This window comes from Eurosta solidaginis, chromosome 4 (genome assembly GCF_040869045.1).
Source record: "Eurosta solidaginis isolate ZX-2024a chromosome 4, ASM4086904v1, whole genome shotgun sequence".
Taxonomy (NCBI): domain Eukaryota; kingdom Metazoa; phylum Arthropoda; class Insecta; order Diptera; family Tephritidae; genus Eurosta; species Eurosta solidaginis.
In genome coordinates this window covers 70,872,960-70,883,182 of record NC_090322.1, presented here as the reverse complement: position 1 = coordinate 70,883,182, position 10,223 = coordinate 70,872,960, and positions in this window count along the sequence as shown.

The window sequence follows — 10,223 nt, the reverse complement described above, 5'->3', positions numbered from 1 at the left end:
AATTAAAAGAAAATTTAAAACAATGAAAGCAAAACCAAAATTGGGAAAAGTTTAGAAAGTGTTAAAATATTTAAATTTAAAGCGTTTGCTAAAGTGAGAGAGACCCTCTACCATACGAATACCCGGTTGTAAAAGTACAGTGAATTAGCCTTTTCGGTCGTTATGGTCGAAAATTATATACAAATCGAGTGAAACGACCGTGTTTACATTTGGGAGGGGAAATAAATAAAAGGTAAAAAATATTTTTTAAATCTAGCCAGCAGAGCCTTTGGGTTTTTACTAGGTGCACTATCGTCATATCTGCGTAAACCCATACATCTCATCATTATACCTCCTTTGATACTCGCCGTGGGCATCGCGGACAGGACCATACGTCTTCCGAAGAAATTTTCTATCGAGCACACCAAGAGCCATTTCATCTTCTCTCGACGCAGCCCATAATTCCGAGCCATACATCAGGATAGGTTGTGGTAATTGTTTACTTTAGCTCATAACTGCTAAAAGCCGACGGGAGAGGTGTCAAAAGACGCGTTTTGATCCCAGGACCACGAATCCGAGAGCGGAAATGCAAAATTTTATTTCTGTCAAAAGTTATTTCCAAAAAACCGAAAAATGGCCCGGAGAGCTCCGAAACTGGGTGTGGGATCCATAGTATTTGTGCGCAGAACACCTTTCTGCATGTGCGGCCTTCGGCCGCGCTTATAAAAAATTACCCTGGGTGGGTCCAACATCGGTTTGGAGACCAAAAATATATCCGTGCAAAACACCTTTACCCACAGTTTTTCATGTGGGTAGGCTACAAAATCATCAAAACAATAACAACCTCATGAACATTTTCAATTTTGTTTGCAAATATCTCCGAAACGAAATAAAATTTTGAATTTCCGCCTTCGGATTCGTGATCCTGGGTACAAGGCGCGTCTTTTGACACCTCTCCTGATGACACCTGGTGAGCTAAAGTAAACAATTACCTAGGTTATTATATATTACCTAACGCCAAATCAGTTTTCTACTGCTACTGGCCTAGGCAGCTCGGAGCGGGCGTGCATGCTTGCGTTAACCGGGCATAGTTACTCGGGAGGTCGGGATTCTTGCTGCGATCCACCCTAATATGAATTTTTTCATCCGAATTTACAATATGTCTCCTCCGCATGCTCATGTATACAGTTTTTTTGTGGTGATGCATACCTTTCCGTGACACAGTATAACTTTTTTCACTTTTAGGAGGTCAAAAGTCCAAAAAACAATGTTCTCCAATCTCAAAAATGTTTTGACATGCAACAGATTAATAACCAACCAAAATGTATACAAAGCAAAGTAAAAAGCTCACGATTACCATGATAAGCATTATGAAACTTGGATAATTGAAACAAGTGTAAAAATCATTTCACGGTCCACAATTTTTTTGACTGGGATTTTGGTTTCCAACTACTTTTCATTTGAAATAGAGTTGAAGCAATATATGTTTATTACACTCTACCAGTGAACTGGCTTTGGATAAGTTGAGTGTTTGCAAATAATAGCAGTTAGCAAAGATCCAAAACGAGATATTTAGAATCTTACTTTTGGAGCTTCCAATTTTTTTTTCAATGCTAGTTTGGACGAGTAACGGAATTTAGTTTGGATGCGATTGGTCGTCGATCTCACCAACTCAGAAAAGTTAGTGAATTAGCGATATTGGAACAAGGTTTTCTTAATTATAAATAGTATACCTTGCCAGTTGTTATCCCCGAAATACATTTAGTTCTCCCTTACCCTTTTTACATCAGCGTGTGGGTACTCGTGCTTGAATGTGAAATAGTAAGAGAGATAAGACAAAATTTTGCACCAGCTACATTGTTTTCTTTAAATGTGCATTAGAAGAATTTGTATACCAGTTCATTCAACTCACGACTTTCATTGACTTACTAGACCTATATTTTTGATGATAGAGTTTATACATAGAAACTTACATTTTTTTTTTTCTTTTTTTAATTGCGTGTTTGGGTAATTGAATCCTAATAAATTTAAAATGTCGGTAGGCCACAGTAATGAGAATTTAGGCAACCACCCAACACCAGGTAATACCTGTGCGATTTGTAACGAGGAGATTACAAACTTTAATTTTGTCTCCACGCCATGTTTGCACGGTTTTCACCGATCGCGTTTAACGATCTGGCTAACAGATAACGACTCATGTCCATTATGTCGAGGATTGACACCCCGAACAATTTATTTATTTATTTATTTATTACAGCTTAATTAAACCTAGCTTATATCTATTTACAATGTATATATATATATATTAATCTGAACTAGACTAACATATAATTCTAACCTAGTTATATCTATGAACTATCGTATGGTGCTGAACTGTGGCAGACCTCCGAATCATGCCAACATTATTTTGATGCCAGTTATCTCTGGTATGAAGGCCGTTTACGAATAAGCATGAAGGCGATGCACTGATATGGTCAAGTGATGCGTTGCAGTATGTGCTTCGGCGACTTTTACGCATGTTCGTAAAGCGCGAAGGAAACATCCGAACGGCGATGCACTGATATGATCGAGTGATGCGTTGCAGTATCTGCTTCGGCGACTTTTATTGTATGCGCACGAGAACTTGGAAGGGAAATTGTTGGAAGACGCTTCATATCAGAATACATAGCAGGCATACATTTTTACTGATTCTATGGAAGCCTGCCTATACAGTACTAAAAATTGGTAGTGTTTTGCAATGAATATACAATTTTTTTTTAATCTATTGGCATTACATGATTTGATATCATTGGGTAGCTCGTTATAGCATTTTAATCCCTTATAATACAAGTTACATTTGTCTGCTTCAGTTTTATAAGCAGCTAGGTTGAAGTTATTTTTGCTTCGAGTATTTACAGAATGCATGTCTTTTACATATTTGATGTAAAGGGCGAATTAATGGTGACTTATAATCATAAAGCCATAACCAGTGTTTAGGCCACAAGCCTAATATGGCGGTGCACCCTCGTATCGCTTTACTTTTCCTTTCATTTATTCATATCGGTTTATACCGATAACCGTTTACCCCGCCGGATAATAGTTAAGCCTAGGATTCGGCGGTGGCCGCGAACTAAAGTCTTTTTACCTCTTTCACTTCTTTTGCGAACGTTTAAGAAACCGCCAGCAGCCAAGCCACCGAAGGTAAGTCTTTTTTAATCAAAATTATAAAATTCATTTTATACACTTCTGTAATCTGAAATCTTGAATTGTTACTAATTGGATTAACTCTGAATATGCATTTACTTTCACTTCAATAAACGTTATTGTGTATCTTTTTATAACGAATTCGTTTGTGTTTTTTCCTTTCTTTTCTCACCACCATTATTACGAGCGCGCCCTATCTGTGGTCTTGCCGCCGTAACAACCAGATAAAACAGCTGATTACACCTACCTTATGGAAATCAGTGTAATCGAGTTAGCGATATGGTATGGCACCATTAATCGATTACATTGATTTCCATAAGGTAGGTTCGATCAGCTGTTTTATCTGGTTATGGCTTTATGGCAGAGCTGTAAAAAGATTGAACCAATTGAGTGTGCATTCTCTCAGCATTCTTTTAAAAATTTGTGATTTTTTGGTTGCATATTATATATCTCCATTCCTGAATGGCTTAAAATACTTTAACTCAAAGCTAAAGTGTGTGTGTTATTGAATGGTAAAATATAATTCAATATAGATTGTGGATGTAAGAACCACTCCCAATCTTTAATGAATGTAAACTTGAAATGAATGCACACTTTTTTTCCATTCAGTACTAAATACTTTTTCCCCAAGGTTATTTTTTATATACTTTCATTGCCATCAGATATGTTAAATCAATTTACGAGTTGGGTGCAAAAAAGGCGTAAAATTGGTCAATAGCAAAAATAGCCCCTTCTATTTATTCAAGTAGTTTAATATTTAAGAATTCATGAGCTTAACGCCGGCTTATAATTATTGAATATGAATTATTATGTTTGTTTAAGAGCAACTGAAAATAAAGAAGCATTTACTGGTATATTGCGACGGTACCATTTCGAAAACAAATAAGCAAGTAGTTAATTATAAACCAGGAAAGTCTTAAATCATTTTCATGGTGACCGAACATAACCCTGCAAAAATCGTGTGATCAAAAACGCACACAGCCACACGAATTTTTGACAGGGGTGACGATTTGGAACAAAAAATTCTCCAAATGAAATAGCATGTTGACAAATTAAGCTTTGCCACAATGTATCGTGCTCTCTCGCATCTACTATATTTATAGGTATTGTGAAATATGTCATTTTTGTGTGGGTGAAAAAAATTTTCAGCGAGTCCGCCATTTTCCGTAAAAATTGAGCTGCAGACCTGTGCTAATTTTGGAGCATTAAATTAAATTAAATTAAAATAACTTAGCGATGTTGAATGTAAGTGTTTGGAAAATGAATTTAATATGTATTTATGTTTGTAGTTGTACAATATTACAAATTCTAATATTTTTCCAGAAAACAATTGTTGCACTTCGTGCACGTCTCCCACAAATGGAATTAACAATAAAATACGCTTCGTTGCCTGGAAATCGAGCACAAATGGAAAACCTCAACAGCCAGGTTATCCTCTACAACAACCAGGTGCACCACGTGGTTACATGGGTCAAATGATGCCACCAACACAACCTGGACAGGCGCCGATGCCCAGCCAACCACCCAAGCCGGGTTAACCCCCAATACCCGGACACGTCCGGACGTCCTGGTTATAATGTATTCTAATACAACTAATATATTTAAAATTTGCTTATGATTATTTTCTTTAGCAACCACCTGCACCTGTTACTGGTAAATATCAACAGCCGCTAATCAATGATCAAGCCCAAGGCCGTTTAGATCCCGATCAGATACCAAATCCGATAATAAAATAGCGCTGGTGGTGCTTTTATTACTAATGAACAGGGTTTATTACCACCATTGGTGACCCCAAAATATGTGGTAGAAGATCAGGGTACCTCCTCGCCACGTTACGTTAGGTATCGCTATTCGAAATTAATGTTTTGTTTGGCAATTGCATTTATCTTTCTTCTTTGCAGGTCCTCTTTGTATTGCATACCTGCAACAGCTGATTTATTAAAAACAACAGCTTTGTCCATTAGACTTACCGTCTAACCAATGGCACGGTTGAGGGTGAATATGAGCCACCCATTGTAAATTTTGGTGAATTGGGTCCAATTAGATGTAATCGTTGCAAGGCTCATATGCAATTTGTAGATGCTGGTCGTCGTTACCAATGTCTTATGTGTAAAGTAACAACAGATGGTAAAAAAAATCTTGCACTTTTATTTGCTTTCATTGATTCATATTTTTTCTCAACAGTGCCAACTGTATATTTGCGACATATGGCCCACACCGGACGGCGTGTCGATAAATATAAACGTCCTGAACTTGTATTGGGTACATATGAGTTTTTGTGTAAAAAATGTGTGGGTGCCGATAGCTCTCAAGGTAAACCTCAACTCATATCCAATAACAATACCTCGCAATCAATTGTAGACGCTGTACGCACTATATTGGGTCCATTGTTATTGGTTATTTTGTTATATTAGAATGTGTAGAATAAAAATGTTTCTCTTATCAGGTCGGCGATGGCACCACTTCATTAATACTTTAAGCAGGTGAAATCTTAAAACAAGTTAAACCATATGTTGAGGAAGGCGTGCATGCACGTATCATCATTAAAGATATACGCAAAGCATTATAATTATGCATGACCAAAATATGACATGGCTGAACATGTGGAAGCGCCAATCAAAGGAACAACAACGTGCTTTATTGGAAAACACGCTGCCGCAGCAATGTCCCCCAAACTTATTCATCAACAAAAAGATTTATTTTCTAAAATTGTTGTGGACGCTGTACTTTCCTTTGATGGACCCAACGTCATACAAAAAATGTAAAATCGCATTATTACATTGATTTTACGTGGCAGTGCCGAACAATGTTTGGAAGAAACTGAGCTTCGTTACATGATGCTATAATGATTGTGCGGCGTACAATTAAACATGATTCTGTTGTTGCTGGTAAGTCAAAATACAAATTGAAAAAAGCCTAATTTTAGGGCCTCATTCTCTATTACGAAACGAACTTTCGTTGCGGATCAGAGACGAATCGCTAGTGTATTTGCACTATGTTAAACGGTGGCAACTTATCACTTGACAATTACTTTTGCCTTTCGCCTTGGCGATTCGTTCGTCTGAGCTATCGTTCGCAATACAGAATGAAGCCTTTAAATTGTTAAGTAATATAATGAAAAGATTGTGTCCAACTCCCGAAGAAAAAAACTGTAAAATTTGTGTCAGTGAAATGATAATTATTGCTTTTAGTTGTTAGTTTTGAGGCATCGTCTTTGAGTGCCTTCTGATCGTATATGTCGGTTCTTTTGCATTCTTTTACATGCATAAAGTGCCGTTGAAGCCTTCCTCACCCTCTCCTCCAAATTGAGCTTCCATGGCAGCTTACTGTCTAGGATGATTCCTAGATATTTTGTGCATGGTTTCTCCCGTAGTGTCGCCCCTCCTAACCTAGGGACTTTGTACCTCTTTGTAAACAAGACCATATGCAACGTCAACTGCGTAAACCGTAAGTTTTGCTGGTCCCTCGTAGAATCCCCTGAGCAGTTGGTTAATGACCAGCGTCCACAGCAGAGGTGATAGCACCCCTCCCTGCGGAGTGCCCCTGTCCACTAATTTTTGTGGACGCGTACAATCCCCATTGCGATGTAATCTTACTGCAGTTTAACATGCAGTCGATCCATCTGGGTAAGGCTGGATGTACTTTAACGTAATTAAGACCATCCATAATCGCCCATTTAGAAACACTGTTGAAAGCCCCGGCAATGGTTAAGAAGACTTCTAGAGCAAATTCCTTATATTCTAGGGCTTTTTCTATGCTTATTAGCACCCTATGCAATGCGGTGTCTACTGACTTGCCTTTGGTGTACGCCTATTGTGTTGTGGAGAGCAGTTTTAATCCACGTTGGACTTTATGTGCACATCTATCAGCCTCTCAAAGGTTTTGAGCAGAAATGATGTTAAGCTATTGGGTCTATAATCTTTTGGATACACGTGACCGATCTTCCCCGCCTTTGGTAGGAAAGCTACACGAGCAGTTCTCCAAGAGTGCGGTACATGATTCAGTCTTATGCACCCATCGAATCACTCATCTTCTCGGGAAAAGCCGGCGTGCACCTCCGAGAAAGTCGGAGTCTTAGCATTATTTCCCTTTGGCTTATCTCCTACTTCCATAGTTGGAACTTCCCTCTGACTCGCAACCTTCGAGGTAGTTGCTACCTTGCTATTGGGGCCCATCTGTCTTACAGATTTGGGCCTACTTGTCTTGTCTATGCGACTGCCCTGCCTCACGGCTCTGGGACTGGGTCCTTTCTGCCTCTTGGAAGCAGGCTTCTCGCCTACCGCCGAACGTTGCCTCTTCATTCTACGATTCGACGCTTCTTTCTCGTACCGGTTGCAGAACCGAGGGTTTCTAGCAGCAAACCGTTTGAACGGCTTTCGACCTACTTCTACCGCCTCATGGGCCCATTCCAAGCGCTGGCTCTCCACTTCTGTTGGGTCGACCACTGCTCTCAGGCTTTGAACAATTCTTAGTGCTGCACGGTACTGCGAGAGAGCTCTTTTAATTCCCCTGCTCCGTACCCTTCTCCACTCTTCTACTCATTTGTGTGCTTTTCCAACACGGAGTTCATTGATTCAGCACTACTCTCGCTCGCCGAGTCCGACGCATCCCTTAATGCGTATTCGTCGTCCTTGGCTTGCGACTCAGTCCTCTTATCATCCTCCTTATTTGGTAAAGAGGTAAGGCCATCAATACTTCCCGAGGTGGTCCGGTATCGGGAAGGCTCCGTTCGAATACAGCAAATTGTCCAATAGGCATGGTCCGCATAACACCCTGGATTAGGGGGTTGGCAGTTCTTGGTCACCACAATCCCGCCACCCTCCTTTGAGGCAAAACGGCGTAGATGCCAGTCCTAAACAGCTCCGCCTCATAGTCGGGCGCTATGGAGATCGGCTAAGCCCTCACACCAACGACGAGATGCCTACCCTAGTGAGAGAGAGATTTTATTACAAAGCTTATCGATGTAGGAAACAATTGCATAGGTATAGAAGCAATAGTGACCCCTTCTGGTGGTAAAGGTAGCTATTGGTATGTAGAAGTTAAACAGAAATTTGATGAATATGAGCTTTTTTTTTAAGTTATTGCAAAAAAAGCGTTGAGGATTTTTAATATCTTACGAGGTACCTTCGTACATGTTTCCAAAGGAGAAGAATGAGACCTATTCAAACTTCGCTATACTTTAACATACAATAATTTACCCCATTTTAACACAACTATCATTTTTTGATTTTATTAAATTTTATAAAATGTTTCTTCCTCTACAGTTCCATTTCCGCATTGGATGGTAAATATGGCTTTCGCATTTTCTCCATCAATAACTGTGACAAGGTGGAAGAAATCTATGCGCGTAAATCGCAACATATTATCTTGGTCGAGCGTTTCTTCAATAGCTCTCTAGTGGTGATGGTGACAGCAGAGAAACCCAACTGCTTACAAATGTTACACTTTAAAAAGAATCAAAATATCTGCGTCTACGGCTCAAATACCCACAGTATATGAATGAATCGAACGCACCAAATTGTCTGCCTGGCGCCAAGCAATTGGAAAAGGCAGTGAAGCATTCATCAAACTGTACGGATGGTGCAAAGTTAGAAACTGCTGTTGTAACTGCTGCCACCGACACAACGGTCATCTCTACTTCGCCGAGTAGCGGCTCGTCCGACTATCTATCGAAGACAGTATAATCATATCTTTTGCCAACACAGGTTAGCGATGTGCTTGCACAGGAAAAGATTTCAATTGGAAAACGAAAACCAAATAAGCGAGTTTATGTTATTATTAAAGTACTTACTTCTTTTTTATATGAACTGTATTAATTTAAGTAACAATTTCATGTACATATATAATAAAGTATGTCGTGGTACGATTGCTGTTGGAATTAGATTTGAAACAAATCAATACTTCTGCTAAGGGTTGCAGAATTATTGCTGGAATGGTTAGATTTAGAACAATAATAAGTCTGACTCAATTACTAGTCGTACATTTTTAAGTTCTCCAATTACGACAGCAATCGGATACCACGACACCTTTGAATATTCTTGATCTGAAAAAAGAGTAAACCTAATCTGAATTTCTACTAAGCTTTAAGTTGTAGATTATTCAAATAATTGGAGTTTTTTCTAAAGCTTAAAATTATTTTCTGCTCGCTTAGGAAATATTTCAATTGGAAAACAAAAACCAATTAAGCGAGTTTATTTATTATTAAAATACTTACTACTTTTTTATATGAACTGTATTAAGTTGCAATTTCATGTGCATATATAATAAAGGATGTCGTGATACGATTGCTGTCGGAATTAGATTTGAAACCAATCAATGATAAGGGTTGCAGAATTATTGCTTGAATGATTAGATTTAGAACAATAATAAATCTGACTCAATTACTAGTCGTACATTTTTAAGTTCACCAATTACGACAGCAATCTGATTCCACGACACCTTTGAATATTCTTGATCTGAAAAAAAATAAACTTAATCTGAATTTCTACTAAGCTTTAAGTTGTAGATTATTCAAATAATTGGAGTTTTTTCTAAAGCTTTAAATTATTTTCTGTTCGCTTGGAAAAGATTTCAATTGGAAAACGAAAACCAGTTAAGCGAGTTTATTATTAAAATACTTACTTTTCTTTATATGAAGTCTATTAATTTAAGTTACAATTTCATGTACATATATAATAAAGTATGCCGTGGTACGATTGCTGTTGGAATTAGATTTTAAACCATTAGATTAGATTTAGAACAATAATAAGTCTGACTCAATTACTAGTCGTACATTTTTAAGTTCACCAATTACAACAGCAATCTGATTGCACGACACCTTTGAATATTCTTAATCTGAAAAAAAAGTTAACCTAATCTGAATTTCTACTAAGCTTTAAGTTGTAGATTATTCAAATAATTGGAGTTTTTTCTAAAGCTTAAAATTATTTTCTGCTCGCTTAGAAAAGATTTCAATTGTAAAACAAAAACCAATTAAGCGAGTTTATTTATTATTAAAGTACTTACTTCTTGTTTATATGAACTGTATTAACATAAGTTCCAATTTCATGTACATATATAAT